The sequence below is a fragment of the Malus domestica genome, chromosome 15 (genome assembly GCF_042453785.1).
Source record: "Malus domestica chromosome 15, GDT2T_hap1".
NCBI lineage: Eukaryota > Viridiplantae > Streptophyta > Magnoliopsida > Rosales > Rosaceae > Malus > Malus domestica.
Window position 1 is genome coordinate 28,126,910 of NC_091675.1, and position 21,517 is coordinate 28,148,426.

A 21,517-nucleotide genomic window follows, 5' to 3' on the forward strand; every position below is an offset into this window, starting at 1 on the left:
TTGTATTCCAACCCAAGTTTCAAGCTCTACAAAGTTGATCACAACCAACACTATGTATAAGTCCACTATTATTTTTCCTAATCTCTCTCTATATACATATTATACATATACTAAAACCCAACACAAAAAACGTTGTTCATTAGCAGTGTTCTTCCATTTTCACCCCTGCTTCTTTTTTGTTATTTCAACTTCGCCGATTTGTTTGCTGTGAGAAGAAAATGGTGACGCGTGGGTCTTCGCCGACTCAATTTCGTTTATACAAAGTTTTCTTCCTTCTGGATGTTTCATCTCACTTCCCTCTCTCTTCACTCTCACTCTGCGCTTTCTCACTGCAACCTCAAAACTCTCAAATCACAAGCCAACCATAACCAAACCCTCCTCAACTCTTCTTTCTTCCTTCTCTCTCTTTCCTCTCACTTTTATCTCTGTTACTCACTTAATACAAAGTGGCATACGACGACGATTTCAGCAACGGCCGGCCTCGAGGTTGGCTCAAACGGTTGCTCTTCACATCAAGTAGCTTCTAGACCTATTGCAGGTAAACGTCTACTTCAAATTTCTAGGTTTTTAGTAATCTTTCATGATTTTGTAAAAAAAATTTGTTTAAAATTCTGGGTTTTGGAAAATTCTTCATTGAACTTTTTATGTGATTTCAGTATTTCATTTAATTCCTTCCATCTCAGATTTCTTTATGATTTTAGAAATTCTTATATTAATTTTTTTTATGAAGCAGAAAAATCTGGATTCCATATATAGTTCCCAGAAAAATATAGGTTTAAAGCTACATCTGGGTTCCATGTACAGTTTGGGATCCCTACATGTAATTTGCTATCTATTGCGGGTTTTGATAAAACTGAGAAACAGGACAAATCTCTTGGGATTTTCCGGGTTCAATCTGTGTGTAATTTTCAGAAACAGGAAATGGGATTTCCAAATTTTAATCTTTTTCGGTATTTTGGGTATGCTCTGTTTGGATGCTCAGAGAGATGGGATTTACTTTTGGATATGCTCTATAAAAAAAGTACAATTTACATTTGGTTTTGGTTATTTACTTATGGGATGTTGTGATGGGGTTTAGTAACTTTCAGTATTCTTAAATTCTTTTTAATTTGCAAAATTAAATTGCCCATCGAATTAAATTGATATTGCATATTGTCATCAAGTTGACACTGACAACAATGAAATTACCAACTTAGAATTAAGAGCTTTGTTAGTTTATTCGAATTTGATGCTCCCTCATATGGTCAAGAAATATATATAGTTGTCTTATATTTTATAAGAGAAATTAAGTACATTAGACAACATCATTCATCCTCTATGTTTATTTTTAATTGCTTTTCTTAATCTATTTTCCCGTCATTTTTTTTCTACTATGTAATCTCATTTGGTTTCGATTTTCCTACAGTATTCATGTAAAATAAATACTTCATCCGTATACACTCTACATCACTGCTCAGGTATACAATTCTTTTTTTTTTTCTTGGTTAATCATTATTTTCCTTTTACTCCATTTTGAATCTTTAGTTTGGAAGAAAGCTGATAGACGTAAATGGGTTTTATTCTGGGTTTAAAAGGTCTGATCTTTTTTATTTTTTTATTGCTAGAAAAAAATATGATTTTTGGTTGATTTGGTTGCATATTTGAAAGAGAGTGAGTGAAACACTAGATTTTAATTTAATAAATCATACTACATTCGCTATTTACATTTATACCAAAATTATGAATAGGAATTTAATCTTATTTGAACACATCCCTGAGCAATCTTACCTCAAGGCACATCACCCAGGTAGGCCTGATCAGCCAACTGCGTGTGCTCCATCGTCTAAAAAGTTTGGTCAGTATCTTATGTCTTGGTTTGTGTTCAAGCTTGTGTTTCTTAGTTAAGTTTCAATCAGTATATTGTCATTCATTTATTTAAGATGTGGTGGTATTAAGATGTGGTGGTACTGTTGATGACATGGCTATAAATCACAGGGTTTTTCAATTTCTGGTAGAAAAAGAAATTTAAGTTGAACATATTTTTTGTGTTTTGTTTTGTTGTTTGTGGTTTTGGATGTGCTATATTGTTATAGCTTAAGAAGAAATTAAGAAAGTTTGGTCATTTGCTTCTCGACTTAAATTGGATTGGTTTTTTTTTAATTTATATTACATGGTGTTTTTAATGATGTTGTTGCAGCTTTGAAAAAACAAATTTGAGGTTTTTATTTAGTGACACAAATGAGTTTTTATTTGGTTAAAGGAGGAAGGAAGAATAGAGAGGGAGGTAAATTGTGTCAGTAACTAGAGATACTGGGTTCAGAATTATATGATTGGTTATAGGGTGGAAATCAATTGAGTGTTGTTTGATCGGATCATATTTATATATATTTTTACTTCGAATTCACTCGTCTTTTCTTAGTTAGTTCCTTATATTTTTGAGTTATTTACGTTATTTTTATGTTTATAGGATTTGTTATGCAAAGAAAATAAAAATAGAACAAGTGAAATTTTATGTAATAAATTCGTCAAAAGCAAATTTAAATTACAATATTGCTAATCCATTGTGACGATAAATGATAAACCAATATTTAAACTATATATTTCATCCTTTTATATTTCTTTTCTTGTCTAATTTAGTTGGAAGTTTTAAGTATTTATGATACTTTTGATTTATTGTGTTTCTAGGAGAAGAAAGAAAGCTAAGAGAGATCAGCAAAAAGAGAACAAAAAGAAGGAAAAATAATAATGAGGACAGCAGGATAATTGGGAGAGGGAAAGAAGGCAGGCGTGAAAGGAGGGAGAAAACGGAAAGAATAAAAAAATAAAAAGAAGAAGCTGCTTTGCAGCTGGAAAAAGGGAGAATAAAATGAAAAAAAATGACAAAGAAGTGGGAGACATGGAATGATGGAGAAGAATAACAAAAGGGAAATATAGGAGAGTGTTGGACGGCAAAAACAAAAGAAAAGAAATAAAGAATGGAATGATGGAGGAATAAAAAAAGAAAAGAAGGAATAAAAAAATTAAAAGAAGAATAAGAGGAGGACACGGGCAGACTGGTGGGAGAGAGGAAATAGAATAAGAAAATAAAGATGGAGGAGGCGCAAAGGGCACTTAGAAGAGGAATAAAAGTGAGGAGACACAGCAGAAAGCGGGGGCTGGGAGCAGGAGAAGGGAGCTGCCTTTGGGCAGCTCGCAGAGACGCAGGAAAGAGAGAAATAAGGAGGCTGCCTTGGGCAGCACGGGGTCAGCGAGAAGAAATCAGCGCGAGGGGAGAGAACGGCAGGCGCAGGAACGAGAAACCAACGGCACAGAAAGCTACCCTTGGCAGCGTGGGCACGAAAGCAACAGATCACCTTCTTTCGGTTTAATTTTTTCAAACTTCTATTTTATTTTTGTTTTAATAATGTGTAATTAAATTTATTTTGGCTAGAGGTTAATTCAAAGCCATGAATATATTTGTAATATGAATTGATTACCTTCGGTTGTGATTTCATAAGTTGTGATTTCAATTTACTTATCCGTTCGTATAAAAACTGATTTGTGTATGTTGGTTGAGAGTGCACGCTTAATTTACATGCATGAATTTGATGCTAGAATATAAGTGAATTTCACCTAATCGTTATGAACTTATTTTCACAAGTAGTAAAGGTTGCTAGTCACAATCACGTTAAGTAAATTCTTGGCAAGAGTATCATGCTTTTCATAGTTACGAATGCCTCGTCAATGCTTATAGTTTTCACAAAGTTTAATGATCTTTGATTGTATCTCTATTGTGCTTTTCACGTAGGGGACTTTTGAAGAATGTTTTGAATTGTTGTATGCGTTTTCCCGTCCAATTCAATAACTTAAGGAAAACTTGAAGATTAAAAAAGTGCTATTCACGGTTAATCTGAAGTGTTGAAATTCACAACTTATTGAAAGAACAATTGAAAATCAATTTAGGTTGCATATGTGTCATGTGTGGAGAAAAACCCTCTAGCTAATCCGTCATTTATCATTTTACCTTAATTTTATGTTTTTGTCAATTCTGTAATTTAATTAAGTTTAATTTACTTTTCATCAAAACCAAACACCCATCCATTATTAAATTATATTATTTAGTTAGTTTTCTTTGTTGTTAGTCTTTTAATTCAATTTCCGTCCATTTCAGTTCCTAGTGTCTAATTTGAGTGTTTCCATTATTTTGAGTCATTATAAGTGTGTTTCAAGTTATTAGAGTTTTTAGCCTAGTTTTGTGTCCTTGAGTCTTATTTAATATTTTTAAATTAATTTAGAATAGATTAGCAATCCCTCCTAATCCCCGGCCTAGAACGATACCCTACTTACATCTATACTACAATTGTCAAAAAGAGGGTTTAATTTGTGTGTTAACTTATTTTACGCATCAAATTTTGGCGCCGTTGCCGGGGATTAGTAACTTTGCTAATCCTTTTATTTTTGTTTTTGTTTATGTTTATATTGGTGTTTGTGTATTTTACTTTTGATATTTGATTTATTTTTCTTTCTTTGATTTTAGGCACAAATGGAGCTGAGGGAAATTTAAAGGAAAGATGCGTTCGGCTAAAGACGTTAAATCAAGCGCTTCTTGGGAGGCAACCCAAGCATTCAACGAAGGGAGACTTTGGAATCGCTAACCCAATCAGATTTGCATTTTTACACCCTTATCTTTACTGCTTTCATTTTGTTTTGTTTAGTTAGTTGTGTTATTTGTTTGATTTATGTGAGTTTGTGTTATTTAGTTTAAGTATGGGGGAAGGTTAACCAAAGTCTTTCTACTTTAATTTACATAAAAAAAAAATTAAAAAAAAATTAAAAAAAAAATGATATAATAAATAAAAAAAAAAAGATAAAATTTAAAATTAATGATAAAAAAAAAAAGTACAAATATTTTACAATGAGGTAAACTAATAATATTCATTGGTCGGGTGGTGCTTCAGTAGTAGGCGGGGCTTCAGCAGTCGGCGGGGCCACAGAAGGAGGAGGCAGCAGAGGTTGATCAGTTGGAGCTTCACTACGCGGTGCCGCTCCAGAAGACGAAGGCAGATGTTGTTGGAACAAACCCACAAACCTCCGATGATCAAGTAAAATTTGACCATCGGTGTCCTGCATCTGGTCAATCTTCCTCTTCATGCTGGTGGCATAGCTGTGTGCGAGCTTGTGCAATTGTTTATTTTCATGCTTGAATCCTTTAATCTCCTCTTTGAGACTCTGTATTTCAGCCACCAGCGATTCAACGTGACGGGTTCGGGCAAATAGGCGTTGGGCCATGTTGGACACGGAACCGGCACACTGCATGCTAAGAGCCAGAGACTCCTTAACCGCCAATTCATCAGATCGTCTAGCGAGCAGTCTGTTATCTCTGGGGGTGACAAGGTTCCGGGCCACCACCGCAGCAGTCATGTCATTTTTCATCACTGAATCCCCAACGGTAAGAGGACCGGTAGGGGATATGAAAGATGGGCGCCATATGTTGTCTGGTGAAGGCGGAGCTGCCTCTTCACCACGGTTCAAGTCAAAACGACGATCGGAAGGGCCAGACATTTTCTGAAGGTGGTGAAGAAAGAAGAGAGTCGGACTGATTAAGATTTTGGAAGTTTACAGGAGGGGGTGTTTACAGGAGGGAGCTCAAGTGTGTTGTGGAACAAAATTAACGCCTCTATAAAAAGAAGAAATCAAAGAGGCGCTCCTCAGAAATTGAAGAGGCGTCCTTTCGCAAATCGAAGAGTCGGGGCACCTTTCTCAAAAGCCGGATTCTTTTCTCAAAAGAGGAGTTTCCGTTCTCAAAAGTCGGATTCTTTTCTCAAAAGAGGCGTTCATTTCTTAAAAGTTGGGCTTGCTCAGAAACCACGAGCCGAACCCCGGATTTCGCAAGATCAATTCGTTCAGACGTGTTGTCACCCGTCACACGCAAACTCAGCTCTGCGAAAATCACGGGCAGTCTGTCGAAGTGCCGATTCCAACCATCTGTCTCTCTCTGCCTAGTCAGCATTTGTCACATGCAACTGGCAGCTTTGCGGAAATTACGGGCAGCTTTGTCAGAAAGCGCGTAATTTGTACTATTCATCCATCCACCGGCTGCCGACAATGAGTGAGAGAACAGTTCCGGTTGTGAAGACAAGTCCTATAAGTTTCTACCTTCGCCTTCCACAGCAAAAGCACACTCTCTCAGCACACCCTTTCAACACTTCTTCATATCCGAAAATGCATTCCCAAAGAATCCTCTCGAGTCACTCTGTGTTCCTCATTCCTTGGGATACTCCTGCGAACAACCCATTCAAAGCAAAAGTATTTCATATCATAAAGGTTGAAAGCAAGAGTATCTCATATCATGCTTTCTCCATGTCCTTCTCCTTGTCTTTGTTTTCCGACAAGGAGAAAGAGAGCAATCAGCCAGCATTTGGTATCAATCTTCCAATCTGGAGCCAACTGCCTGGAACCCCTTCCTGATTGCTTACCTAGCCTTGCTCTCGAGTACTCATCTTCATCATTTTATGCTTTCTCTTCGTCTACCACATCTGCCTGGGGGACAGTAAGGGAAGTGAAAATGATACCTCGAAGCATGTGGAGACAATTCAGCTAGGGACAGGGAGAAAGAAAGCAAGAGGTGGGCACTTGGTAAGATTGAAGAAAGAAACAGACCAATACCTCTACCTCGTGCCTGCCCGCCGTGCTGAAGAAACAAGCAGAGAAGAATGCAGCTCGTACAATCAACCCAGCACAAGGAGTCCGAACTGAAGAACTAGAGAAGCTGCCACATCTGCTTGGAGAACAAATAAGGAACTGCAACATAACCAAAGAACAAAGCTTCGCCGTACAATAGCATAAAATCATCACTTGCAAGTAAAAAGCTAAGTGTCACCCTGTTCAAGAGGAACGCTGTGGAAAATCAACAAGCACGACCAATGACTACTTATTAGTTCTTTTCATTGTCTTTTATCGTGATTTTCAATTTTTCGTTTGCAAATTTTTTTATTTATTTATTTTTTATTATTATTTTATTTTCTTGCGTTACTTAACTGAATTATTTCTTTTCTTTGCAGGAACTTTTGGTTATTTCCACCCTTGAAGTTGATTGCAGAATTTTATCTTGGGGGTCATCGCTTGATTTTACTGCAAATTAGGGAAGTTTTCAGTCCACTTGTTTTATTTTGTTTCTTATTATTTATTTTATTTATTTATTTTTTTTTTAATTTTATTTGCATTATAGTGTTTTCTGACATTGGGGACAATGTCAAGTTTAAGTGTGGGGGTAGAAATCTCTAGAATTTCATTTGTTTCTGTGTTGTTAGTTTTTGTTTTCTTAAAAAAAAATAAAATAAAATAAAATAAAAAATCGGAAAATTTAAAAAATCCAAAAATATTGTCTTGTTTCCCTTATTGTTTTGAATTAGATTTTTGTTTTTTTTTGTTAGTTTCCCGACCCAATGATATAATTGGATCAAATTTGAACCATGATCATCAAGAACTTAGTTAACATGTGTTTTGTGAAATTCCTAATTCTCTTGTTAGTTTTGTACATGTTTGATCATCTTTGAAAAACCAAATGCACATAGCCTTGTTAATGTGAAACTAAAGTATGACTTAAAGCTTCATATGTGAATTTAGTGACCATATACATCCTATGTGAGTTTTTGAGCCTATTGAAAGTGTGTGCATTTTTCATACACTCCTATTCTTTCATGTGTGATGAACTTATGTGAGATACATCTCTAGAACTTGCGTAACGATCTTTCGAAATGTTTGTCATTGATTGCATGAACTTGGAAATGATAGAGGCATTAGGTTTACCACTATGGCCCAAATAACTATGTTTCCCAAAGAAAAATGATATCATTAGATTGCCAATTTGAGCCGTGTATGTTGAGCCTTTTATTTCTTATCACCAGATATGTCTACCCTTATGCCTGAAACATTTTTTCCTTACCCTTTCCAAGTGAGCAATGCGAAATTGTCTTATGAGAAACGTTTGTGAAATACTGTGAAGATGTTTGGCAAAAGAATAAGTGTGGGGGTATTTCATGTTTGTGATTAAAAAAAAAAAAAAAAAAAAAAAAAAAAAAAAAAAAGAAAAAAGAAAGATTGTATACAAAGAAAATAAAAAGTTTAAAGTTTCAGTTTAAGGGTGTGGTTGGAGATGTCAGAAGAATCATTGGAGAGCTTGAGTTCTTATAAATCTAAAGAAAAGAATTGCTTGCAATGTAGCTTGGAACTTGTGTTTTCCTATTCTTTCGTTTCAATAACCCTATCCCTAAGCCTCATTACATCCAATAAAAGTCCTCTTGATTTAAGTTTTGCAATTATGACTGTGGAGAAGTGATCCTTATGCAAGCTTATGGTAGAAATTTCACATTTGATTCTTTGAGTGAAACATATTAAAACTAAACACATGTGTGATTGAGTGCATATCCCGTGAGAATGTCGCTAGTTTGCATATGATGATTTTAAAAATATAAAAATTTTGAAATTGCATTAGTATGGCTATCTCACACACTACACTTCAAGGATGATTCAAAGATTACTGCTAATATTTGAATAAGGAAGATGAACTTGGATTAGTTCCTTGATGCTAGCTATGGTTCTTGATGATTTGTTTTCTTGAATGAAATTCTATGAGGGTCACATAGGGGGAAACTAATGTTTTTCATGTTAGTACTTTTTCTAGTTTTCTTGGTTTTGCTCGAGGACTAGCAAAAGTAAAGTGTGGGGGTATTTGATCGGATCATATTTATATATATTTTTACTTCGAATTCACTCGTCTTTTCTTAGTTAGTTCCTTATATTTTTGAGTTATTTACGTTATTTTTATGTTTATAGGATTTGTTATGCAAAGAAAATAAAAATAGAACAAGTGAAATTTTATGTAATAAATTCGTCAAAAGCAAATTTAAATTACAATATTGCTAATCCATTGTGACGATAAATGATAAACCAATATTTAAACTATATATTTCATCCTTTTATATTTCTTTTCTTGTCTAATTTAGTTGGAAGTTTTAAGTATTTATGATACTTTTGATTTATTGTGTTTCTAGGAGAAGAAAGAAAGCTAAGAGAGATCAGCAAAAAGAGAACAAAAAGAAGGAAAAATAATAATGAGGACATCAGGATAATTGGGAGAGGGAAAGAAGGCAGGCGTGAAAGGAGGGAGAAAACGGAAAGAATAAAAAAATAAAAAGAAGAAGCTGCTTTGCAGCTGGAAAAAGGGAGAATAAAATGAAAAAAAATGACAAAGAAGTGGGAGACATGGAATGATGGAGAAGAATAACAAAAGGGAAATATAGGAGAGTGTTGGACGGCAAAAACAAAAGAAAAGGAATAAAGAATGGAATGATGGAGGAATAAAAAAAGAAAAGAAGGAATAAAAAAATTAAAAGAAGAATAAGAGGAGGACACGGGCAGACTGGTGGGAGAGAGGAAATAGAATAAGAAAATAAAGATGGAGGAGGCGCAAAGGGCACTTAGAAGAGGAATAAAAGTGAGGAGACACAGCAGAAAGCGGGGGCTGGGAGCAGGAGAAGGGAGCTGCCTTTGGGCAGCTCGCAGAGACGCAGGAAAGAGAGAAATAAGGAGGCTGCCTTGGGCAGCACGGGGTCAGCGAGAAGAAATCAGCGCGAGGGGAGAGAACGGCAGGCGCAGGAACGAGAAACCAACGGCACAGAAAGCTACCCTTGGCAGCGTGGGCACGAAAGCAACAGATCACCTTCTTTCGGTTTAATTTTTTCAAACTTCTATTTTATTTTTGTTTTAATAATGTGTAATTAAATTTATTTTGGCTAGAGGTTAATTCAAAGCCATGAATATATTTGTAATATGAATTGATTACCTTCGGTTGTGATTTCATAAGTTGTGATTTCAATTTACTTATCCGTTCGTATAAAAACTGATTTGTGTATGTTGGTTGAGAGTGCACGCTTAATTTACATGCATGAATTTGATGCTAGAATATAAGTGAATTTCACCTAATCGTTATGAACTTATTTTCACAAGTAGTAAAGGTTGCTAGTCACAATCACGTTAAGTAAATTCTTGGCAAGAGTATCATGCTTTTCATAGTTACGAATGCCTCGTCAATGCTTATAGTTTTCACAAAGTTTAATGATCTTTGATTGTATCTCTATTGTGCTTTTCACGTAGGGGACTTTTGAAGAATGTTTTGAATTGTTGTATGCGTTTTCCCGTCCAATTCAATAACTTAAGGAAAACTTGAAGATTAAAAAAGTGCTATTCACGGTTAATCTGAAGTGTTGAAATTCACAACTTATTGAAAGAACAATTGAAAATCAATTTAGGTTGCATATGTGTCATGTGTGGAGAAAAACCCTCTAGCTAATCCGTCATTTATCATTTTACCTTAATTTTATGTTTTTGTCAATTCTGTAATTTAATTAAGTTTAATTTACTTTTCATCAAAACCAAACACCCATCCATTATTAAATTATATTATTTAGTTAGTTTTCTTTGTTGTTAGTCTTTTAATTCAATTTCCGTCCATTTCAGTTCCTAGTGTCTAATTTGAGTGTTTCCATTATTTTGAGTCATTATAAGTGTGTTTCAAGTTATTAGAGTTTTTAGCCTAGTTTTGTGTCCTTGAGTCTTATTTAATATTTTTAAATTAATTTAGAATAGATTAGCAATCCCTCCTAATCCCCGGCCTAGAACGATACCCTACTTACATCTATACTACAATTGTCAAAAAGAGGGTTTAATTTGTGTGTTAACTTATTTTACGCATCAAATTTTGGCGCCGTTGCCGGGGATTAGTAACTTTGCTAATCCTTTTATTTTTGTTTTTGTTTATGTTTATATTGGTGTTTGTGTATTTTACTTTTGATATTTGATTTATTTTTCTTTCTTTGATTTTAGGCACAAATGGAGCTGAGGGAAATTTAAAGGAAAGATGCGTTCGGCTAAAGACGTTAAATCAAGCGCTTCTTGGGAGGCAACCCAAGCATTCAACGAAGGGAGACTTTGGAATCGCTAACCCAATCAGATTTGCATTTTTACACCCTTATCTTTACTGCTTTCATTTTGTTTTGTTTAGTTAGTTGTGTTATTTGTTTGATTTCTGTGAGTTTGTGTTATTTAGTTTAAGTATGGGGGAAGGTTAACCAAAGTCTTTCTACTTTAATTTACATAAAAAAAAAATTTAAAAAAAATTAAAAAAAAATGATATAATAAATAAAAAAAAAAGATAAAATTTAAAATTAATGATAAAAAAAAAAGTACAAATATTTTACAATGATGTAAACTAATAGTATTCATTGGTCGGGTGGTGCTTCAGTAGTAGGCGGGGCTTCAGCAGTCGGCGGGGCCACAGAAGGAGGAGGCAGCAGAGGTTGATCAGTTGGAGCTTCACTACGCGGTGCCGCTCCAGAAGACGAAGGCAGATGTTGTTGGAACAAACCCACAAACCTCCGATGATCAAGTAAAATTTGACCATCGGTGTCCTGCATCTGGTCAATCTTCCTCTTCATGCTGGTGGCATAGCTGTGTGCGAGCTTGTGCAATTGTTTATTTTCATGCTTGAATCCTTTAATCTCCTCTTTGAGACTCTGTATTTCAGCCACCAGCGATTCAACGTGACGGGTTCGGGCAAATAGGCGTTGGGCCATGTTGGACACGGAACCGGCACACTGCACGCTAAGAGCCAGAGACTCCTTAACCGCCAATTCATCAGATCGTCTAGCGAGCAGTCTGTTATCTCTGGGGGTGACAAGGTTCCGGGCCACCACCGCAGCAGTCATGTCATTTTTCATCACTGAATCCCCAACGGTAAGAGGACTGGTAGGGGATATGAAAGATGGGCGCCATATGTTGTCTGGTGAAGGCGGAGCTGCCTCTTCACCACGGTTCAAGTCAAAACGACGATCGGAAGGGCCAGACATTTTCTGAAGGTGGTGAAGAAAGAAGAGAGTCGGACTGATTAAGATTTTGGAAGTTTACAGGAGGGGGTGTTTACAGGAGGGAGCTCAAGTGTGTTGTGGAACAAAATTAACGCCTCTATAAAAAGAAGAAATCAAAGAGGCGCTCCTCAGAAATTGAAGAGGCGTCCTTTCGCAAATCGAAGAGTCGGGGCACCTTTCTCAAAAGCCGGATTCTTTTCTCAAAAGAGGAGTTTCCGTTCTCAAAAGTCGGATTCTTTTCTCAAAAGAGGCGTTCATTTCTTAAAAGTTGGGCTTGCTCAGAAACCACGAGCCGAACCCCGGATTTCGCAAGATCAATTCGTCCAGACGTGTTGTCACCCGTCACACGCAAACTCAGCTCTGCGAAAATCACGGGCAGTCTGTCGAAGTGCCGATTCCAACCATCTGTCTCTCTCTGCCTAGTCAGCATTTGTCACATGCAACTGGCAGCTTTGCGGAAATTACGGGCAGCTTTGTCAGAAAGCGCGTAATTTGTACTATTCATCCATCCACCGGCTGCCGACAATGAGTGAGAGAACAGTTCCGGTTGTGAAGACAAGTCCTATAAGTTTCTACCTTCGCCTTCCACAGCAAAAGCACACTCTCTCAGCACACCCTTTCAACACTTCTTCATATCCGAAAATGCATTCCCAAAGAATCCTCTCGAGTCACTCTGTGTTCCTCATTCCTTGGGATACTCCTGCGAACAACCCATTCAAAGCAAAAGTATTTCATATCATAAAGGTTGAAAGCAAGAGTATCTCATATCATGCTTTCTCCATGTCCTTCTCCTTGTCTTTGTTTTCCGACAAGGAGAAAGAGAGCAATCAGCCAGCATTTGGTATCAATCTTCCAATCTGGAGCCAACTGCCTGGAACCCCTTCCTGATTGCTTACCTAGCCTTGCTCTCGAGTACTCATCTTCATCATTTTATGCTTTCTCTTCGTCTACCACATCTGCCTGGGGGACAGTAAGGGAAGTGAAAATGATACCTCGAAGCATGTGGAGACAATTCAGCTAGGGACAGGGAGAAAGAAAGCAAGAGGTGGGCACTTGGTAAGATTGAAGAAAGAAACAGACCAATACCTCTACCTCATGCCTGCCCGCCGTGCTGAAGAAACAAGCAGAGAAGAATGCAGCTCGTACAATCAACCCAGCACAAGGAGTCCGAACTGAAGAACTAGAGAAGCTGCCACATCTGCTTGGAGAACAAATAAGGAACTGCAACATAACCAAAGAACAAAGCTTCGCCGTACAATAGCATAAAATCATCACTTGCAAGTAAAAAGCTAAGTGTCACCCTGTTCAAGAGGAACGCTGTGGAAAATCAACAAGCACGACCAATGACTACTTATTAGTTCTTTTCATTGTCTTTTATCGTGATTTTCAATTTTTCGTTTGCAAATTTTTTTATTTATTTATTTTTTATTATTATTTTATTTTCTTGCGTTACTTAACTGAATTATTTCTTTTCTTTGCAGGAACTTTTGGTTATTTCCACCCTTGAAGTTGATTGCAGAATTTTATCTTGGGGGTCATCGCTTGATTTTACTGCAAATTAGGGAAGTTTTCAGTCCACTTGTTTTATTTTGTTTCTTATTATTTATTTTATTTATTTATTTTTTTTTTAATTTTATTTGCATTATAGTGTTTTCTGACATTGGGGACAATGTCAAGTTTAAGTGTGGGGGTAGAAATCTCTAGAATTTCATTTGTTTCTGTGTTGTTAGTTTTTGTTTTCTTAAAATAAAATAAAATAAAATAAAATAAAAAATCGGAAAATTTAAAAAATCCAAAAATATTGTCTTGTTTCCCTTATTGTTTTGAATTAGATTTTTGTTTTTTTTTGTTAGTTTCCCGACCCAATGATATAATTGGATCAAATTTGAACCATGATCATCAAGAACTTAGTTAACATGTGTTTTGTGAAATTCCTAATTCTCTTGTTAGTTTTGTACATGTTTGATCATCTTTGAAAAACCAAATGCACATAGCCTTGTTAATGTGAAACTAAAGTATGACTTAAAGCTTCATATGTGAATTTAGTGACCATATACATCCTATGTGAGTTTTTGAGCCTATTGAAAGTGTGTGCATTTTTCATACACTCCTATTCTTTCATGTGTGATGAACTTATGTGAGATACATCTCTAGAACTTGCGTAACGATCTTTCGAAATGTTTGTCATTGATTGCATGAACTTGGAAATGATAGAGGCATTAGGTTTACCACTATGGCCCAAATAACTATGTTTCCCAAAGAAAAATGATATCATTAGATTGCCAATTTGAGCCGTGTATGTTGAGCCTTTTATTTCTTATCACCAGATATGTCTACCCTTATGCCTGAAACATTTTTTCCTTACCCTTTCCAAGTGAGCAATGCGAAATTGTCTTATGAGAAACGTTTGTGAAATACTGTGAAGATGTTTGGCAAAAGAATAAGTGTGGGGGTATTTCATGTTTGTGATTAAAAAAAAAAAAAAAAAAAAAAAAAAAAAAAAAAGAAAAAAGAAAGATTGTATACAAAGAAAATAAAAAGTTTAAAGTTTCAGTTTAAGGGTGTGGTTGGAGATGTCAGAAGAATCATTGGAGAGCTTGAGTTCTTATAAATCTAAAGAAAAGAATTGCTTGCAATGTAGCTTGGAACTTGTGTTTTCCTATTCTTTCGTTTCAATAACCCTATCCCTAAGCCTCATTACATCCAATAAAAGTCCTCTTGATTTAAGTTTTGCAATTATGACTGTGGAGAAGTGATCCTTATGCAAGCTTATGGTAGAAATTTCACATTTGATTCTTTGAGTGAAACATATTAAAACTAAACACATGTGTGATTGAGTGCATATCCCGTGAGAATGTCGCTAGTTTGCATATGATGATTTTAAAAATATAAAAATTTTGAAATTGCATTAGTATGGCTATCTCACACACTACACTTCAAGGATGATTCAAAGATTACTGCTAATATTTGAATAAGGAAGATGAACTTGGATTAGTTCCTTGATGCTAGCTATGGTTCTTGATGATTTGTTTTCTTGAATGAAATTCTATGAGGGTCACATAGGGGGAAACTAATGTTTTTCATGTTAGTACTTTTTCTAGTTTTCTTGGTTTTGCTCGAGGACTAGCAAAAGTTAAGTGTGGGGGTATTTGATCGGATCATATTTATATATATTTTTACTTCGAATTCACTCGTCTTTTCTTAGTTAGTTCCTTATATTTTTGAGTTATTTACGTTATTTTTATGTTTATAGGATTTGTTATGCAAAGAAAATAAAAATAGAACAAGTGAAATTTTATGTAATAAATTCGTCAAAAGCAAATTTAAATTACAATATTGCTAATCCATTGTGACGATAAATGATAAACCAATATTTAAACTATATATTTCATCCTTTTATATTTCTTTTCTTGTCTAATTTAGTTGGAAGTTTTAAGTATTTATGATACTTTTGATTTATTGTGTTTCTAGGAGAAGAAAGAAAGCTAAGAGAGATCAGCAAAAAGAGAACAAAAAGAAGGAAAAATAATAATGAGGACAGCAGGATAATTGGGAGAGGGAAAGAAGGCAGGCGTGAAAGGAGGGAGAAAACGGAAAGAATAAAAAAATAAAAAGAAGAAGCTGCTTTGCAGCTGGAAAAAGGGAGAATAAAATGAAAAAAAATGACAAAGAAGTGGGAGACATGGAATGATGGAGAAGAATAACAAAAGGGAAATATAGGAGAGTGTTGGACGGCAAAAACAAAAGAAAAGGAATAAAGAATGGAATGATGGAGGAATAAAAAAAGAAAAGAAGGAATAAAAAAATTAAAAGAAGAATAAGAGGAGGACACGGGCAGACTGGTGGGAGAGAGGAAATAGAATAAGAAAATAAAGATGGAGGAGGCGCAAAGGGCACTTAGAAGAGGAATAAAAGTGAGGAGATACAGCAGAAAGCGGGGGCTGGGAGCAGGAGAAGGGAGCTGCCTTTGGGCAGCTCGCAGAGACGCAGGAAAGAGAGAAATAAGGAGGCTGCCTTGGGCAGCACGGGGTCAGCGAGAAGAAATCAGCGCGAGGGGAGAGAACGGCAGGCGCAGGAACGAGAAACCAACGGCACAGAAAGCTACCCTTGGCAGCGTGGGCACGAAAGCAACAGATCACCTTCTTTCGGTTTAATTTTTTCAAACTTCTATTTTATTTTTGTTTTAATAATGTGTAATTAAATTTATTTTGGCTAGAGGTTAATTCAAAGCCATGAATATATTTGTAATATGAATTGATTACCTTCGGTTGTGATTTCATAAGTTGTGATTTCAATTTACTTATCCGTTCGTATAAAAACTGATTTGTGTATGTTGGTTGAGAGTGCACGCTTAATTTACATGCATGAATTTGATGCTAGAATATAAGTGAATTTCACCTAATCGTTATGAACTTATTTTCACAAGTAGTAAAGGTTGCTAGTCACAATCACGTTAAGTAAATTCTTGGCAAGAGTATCATGCTTTTCATAGTTACGAATGCCTCGTCAATGCTTATAGTTTTCACAAAGTTTAATGATCTTTGATTGTATCTCTATTGTGCTTTTCACGTAGGGGACTTTTGAAGAATGTTTTGAATTGTTGTATGCGTTTTCCCGTCCAATTCAATAACTTAAGGAAAACTTGAAGATTAAAAAAGTGCTATTCACGGTTAATCTGAAGTGTTGAAATTCACAACTTATTGAAAGAACAATTGAAAATCAATTTAGGTTGCATATGTGTCATGTGTGGAGAAAAACCCTCTAGCTAATCCGTCATTTATCATTTTACCTTAATTTTATGTTTTTGTCAATTCTGTAATTTAATTAAGTTTAATTTACTTTTCATCAAAACCAAACACCCATCCATTATTAAATTATATTATTTAGTTAGTTTTCTTTGTTGTTAGTCTTTTAATTCAATTTCCGTCCATTTCAGTTCCTAGTGTCTAATTTGAGTGTTTCCATTATTTTGAGTCATTATAAGTGTGTTTCAAGTTATTAGAGTTTTTAGCCTAGTTTTGTGTCCTTGAGTCTTATTTAATATTTTTAAATTAATTTAGAATAGATTAGCAATCCCTCCTAATCCCCGGCCTAGAACGATACCCTACTTACATCTATACTACAATTGTCAAAAAGAGGGTTTAATTTGTGTGTTAACTTATTTTACGCATCATTGTTGTTTATGTTTTGCTAATTTTGTCAAGCTTGAAAAACAGAGAGGAAATTAACCTTGAACAGCTCAAAGAAACAAAATTGTAACAAAAACTTCCAGTGTTTATTAATATGAGAAAAATACAGCTTTCTCAGTTATGCAATGGTTTGAATGCAAAAAATAAAAGAAAAATAAAAAGAAAAAAGGTGTTTTGTGTATCTGATTTGTAACTACATTTTTTATTACAGATTATTGCCAAAGCAGTTTATATAAGCTACAAAGTGCTCTTGCTGAAATAGAAAAAACAATGGTGAGTCAGGCCACCAAGCAGTGACAAATTTAGAATTTACAAATCTTCATTAATCATATTGATAATTATTTACACACACACACATATATATGATGCTATTTGTATGGTCCTTTAAAATTTTCTGGCACATAAAAGCGAGTTAATATTATACTTTTCATTTATGTCATTTTTGGTGTGTTTTATTTTTGTGAAGCAATATAAATTAATCAGATCATATCGTTATATCCTCCATGAGCTGATGTGCTTGAAGCTTTTATTTTTTTTCCTTTGTTTATTTTTGTTAGAAATTAGAAACAGAGGTGAAACCATGTTTGATGGTGGTTGTCCATTTTTGTTACTTCACATGTCAATGAATTTGTTGCTGAATAATATTTATGTTGGTTTTTCGTAGAGTTTGACAACGTGGATTTTAACCTGGTTGTATTTGTGTTGCATGGCTGTCTACGCTAAAGGTTTAGCATAAGTGATTTAAACTACTGGAATTGTTAAGTTCAATTTTTTAGTATTTGCTTTGGTCTTATTTTTTACAACTTGAATAAAGTTTCATATTTCCATAAAGTGATTCCAATTAATAGTTTCATACAAAATACTCACTCTATGTTGCTAACTTTTCTTGCGCAACCAATCACTCACAGCTCATGCTATTGATAATGTGATTCGAAGAATTCTCAGAGCTTGATTCACCCAATTTCTCCACCTCATGTAAAAACTCTTTCCAACAGCTGAAGCATTTTTAGTGTAAATAACATTAATCTTCTGTAACAATCTTTTATTCCTTTGGAACATATTTTTTTCATATGCTTTTTAATCCCACAGCAACACGCTGGTACTATTTCTAGTATAAACTATACACACACACATACATAATACACACATATACACACTACATGAGCTCCAGAGAGCATGCACTGCATGCTGGCTCATGTTGGAAAATTAAATAGAGCTTAGCTCCTGTTTATAGGGACATAAAGCCGGCATAATTAGTGTTTTATGGCAGTTAATATGAGATAAGAATGCATTTGATGAATGATATCTGCAAATGGCTTCCAGGTGCCATTGTGCATGAGATAAATAACTTGGGTTTAACAAGTGGCTTTGTAAAAGATGGTGTGGAAGGTGGAGGTGTCAACTTATGGAGTTAAGGGACTAATAACATGACAGCTGAATTGGTGATAATTCATAGAGTTAAGCTGGAGGTGTCATAATATTAGGAAATAGTGGCAGCAAAGATCTTTTCTAATAGTGATATTGCAAAAATACTTTTATACTAAAATGTATTAATAAATCTAACTAGAAGTAGTATAAATATTAATATACTAAACAAAGCTTAAGTTGATATGTAGATAAGATTAAAATACAGGTTCTCACAATTCATTCGTGTCAATCCCCCATCTAATTCTGTCAAAATATAAATCATTCACATCTACTTTCATTATACCTTGAATTTTATGAGTTACTGAATTCATTCCAATCCTAGACACAACACGAGCTGTAAACAAAGGGCTTTGAAATGACATCTCTCAATGTGTTGTTTGAAAATTTCCTAAATGTATTACATCAGCTTGGATTGGTCAAGATTGGTTTTGGATGAGATCTAAATTGATCCTCAAACGAGCCTAGGTTCTGAATTCTAGTTCAAGCAAAGAAGGCGACACTCATCGATAGAGTTTTGACCAAGAATAATTTTGAGTATATTCAAAGAATATGTCGAGAAATTGGAATATTATCATAATTTTATCACTTGGCAAACTTGAGTATCAAAGAATTAGTTCACTATAAGTACATGAAGGTTTGCAACGTAGAAAAGACTTCCAACTCAACACATAAACATACAAACAAACGCTCTACCCGAAACCCTCAGTCTATGATAAACCTTTTCAAATCCTGAGGAAAAACACTAAGGGTGCGTTTGTTGCACCGGATTGTCTCGGACTGGACTAGCTTCAGGGACTAAGCTGGACTGCCTTAGACTAGACTAAGCTGGACTAGTTTAGTGAAACGTTTGATGCAGTGTTGGACTAACAAGAAAAATAATATTTATTTATTTCCTTTTTCTTTTTCCTATTCCTTTTCATTTTTTACCGAACACTCTTCCTTTTTCCAGACTCTCTCGAGAACCAGAGCTCTCCCTCTTCTTTTATCCTTTTTGGAGTTTTTCCATACTCTCTCCCTCTCTATCCATTTCCTCTTTTCCTGAAAACCAAATCTCTCTCTCTCTCTCTCTCTCTATCCCTTTCCCTTTTACAGAAAACCATCTTGATTGAATGAAAGCTCTCATTGTTTTTCTCCTTTTTTATTCTTGAAAAGTTGTTATGCGCAAATCTGTGTTTGGTGATTGAAAGATGTGCAGAACTTCTAACGAATTTGGTTTTGCAATTCGAGTCTGGGATTTGCGATGGAATCTAGGTTTCGCGATTTGCATGTGGGTTGCAATTTCAGCAAATCTGGGCTCTGTCTACTGGCTTTCGGGTATGGGTTTTGCGATTCGAATCGGAGTGAATCAAACGACGGCGAGACCAGGGAGAGAATGTGACGGGTTCTGGGTTCTGACAGATTCGAAACAAGCAGACGATGCGATTCTGGGTTGGCGAGTGTTGACGATGTTGGTAACTCGAGCAAACAAAGCGAGCAAAGAGAGGAGATGAAGGATGACGAGGAAAGGAACGTGAGAAGACGAAGACGCAGTGAAGGTCTTAGCAGTCTCATGGTTATTGGGGGGGTCTCGCTAAGACCTCTGAGTGAAGGGTTTTGTCCATGCAAGTCCTCTTAAGTCTCATTAATGTTAATCCCAGCATGAAACAAACACAGTATTGGACTAACAGCTAGTCCAGTCCAGTCCCATTTAGTGAGGGCAAACAAATGCCCCCAAATTGCTTCAATAACCCTTCCTCAACACATATTATGTTCGGTTGAACATCAATTGGTTGACAAACTGGAGCCATATTTAGTTTGGTTGACAAACTAGAGCCATATTTAGTTCGGTTGAACATCTAGAGCGGTGAAATCGAGCTTGTTCAAGTTCAACATGTCCCTAAAACGGAGGGACAAAAACATGATTAGTCATAAGGTAATCCATAAACATATATTGTAGAACATACGGGTTCTATAAACATGTATTGGTTTAATTTAAGCATGAAAACTACAGGTTTCATGTGGTTTGTTTTGAATGAAAAGTTCAGGTTTCAAAGGAACTAAATATGAAACTACAGGTTCAATTTAGTTTTTGTGAACGATTAGTTCATAAGGAGAGGTTCCTGCAAGAAACACAAAATGCAATATGCTAACTTAAGTATAGTGGGTTTGAGTTTCTTCGAGAACTTAAGTGTAAGAGCTTCGTTACTACTAAAGTATGTCAACAGTTTGAAGTATGAAAATAAATTATTGAATCGCTAATGTCCAAAACTGATCTTCAGGTCAATAATGTTGGATTCATTATCAGATTAATGGACTGCGGGTCATTTTTAATTAATTCAATAGATCGGGACCAAACGGGGTCGATCGTGGAAGCAACAATAATAGTAACATTTGGGTTAAAATTATTTAAAATGCTAAATAATAGTAATGGGTCAAAAAATCATAGCCCAAAAAAATGTTTAGGCTCGGGATGGCTGTAAAAGTAACCCACAAGTGGCTGCAAGCCACAGGCCGAAGGTTTTGAAGCCCAGCAGGAGACTCCTGGCTTATGTGGGTCAAGGGGGGCACGGGTCAGGCCCAGCAAATTGTTGGCCTTGGGTTCGCATAGAGAGCCCAACCGAGGCTGGTCTGGGTCAGGGCAGGCCTCAACCCACCGGACAAAGCTGCGGGAAGCGGGCTGAGGCTCGTGACACAGTCTAATGGGCTACATGATGCTTCAGGCAGGCTTTAAACCATAGGACAATGAGCCAAGAAGGCTGCAGGCTTTCTTGGTTGGGCTTAAAGGACTTCAGGTCTTATAGAGCTAAGCAGACCTAAGGCCTGGGTTGTTTGGGTCAGCGCAGCAAGCCCAAAGGCTGCTGTTATGTGATCCACTTGACTGGGCTTTACGCCATCGGTGGTCCATGGTGCCACGATGGATGATGCGGCGGTGGTGCCGCACAGTGCCCAATGCAAAAAAAACAAAAAAACAAAAAAATTCAATATCCCTAGGGTTTAAGAAACCTTAAATTGCTTGTAATTTATTTTATATGCTTTGAC

The 21,517-nt window shown here is 35.8% G+C and overlaps 1 long non-coding RNA gene across 5 annotated transcripts in view; it reads left to right on the forward strand.

Moving 5' to 3' along the window:
* Positions 1-202: 202 nt before the first annotated feature.
* Positions 203-21,517, forward strand: part of LOC139192166 (uncharacterized) — a 35,411-nt gene continuing 14,096 nt past the window's right edge. For 3 of the 5 annotated variants that reach the window (XR_011576094.1, XR_011576095.1, XR_011576093.1), the window contains exons 1-4: positions 225-538; positions 1,406-1,457; positions 17,283-17,344; positions 17,980-18,082. This is a non-coding gene — a long non-coding RNA (uncharacterized lncRNA). Of the gene's footprint in view, positions 539-1,405; positions 1,458-17,282; positions 17,345-17,979; positions 18,141-18,394; positions 18,715-21,517 lie in introns of those variants that run through there. The other 2 variants (XR_011576096.1, XR_011576092.1) reach the window with 2 other exon arrangements.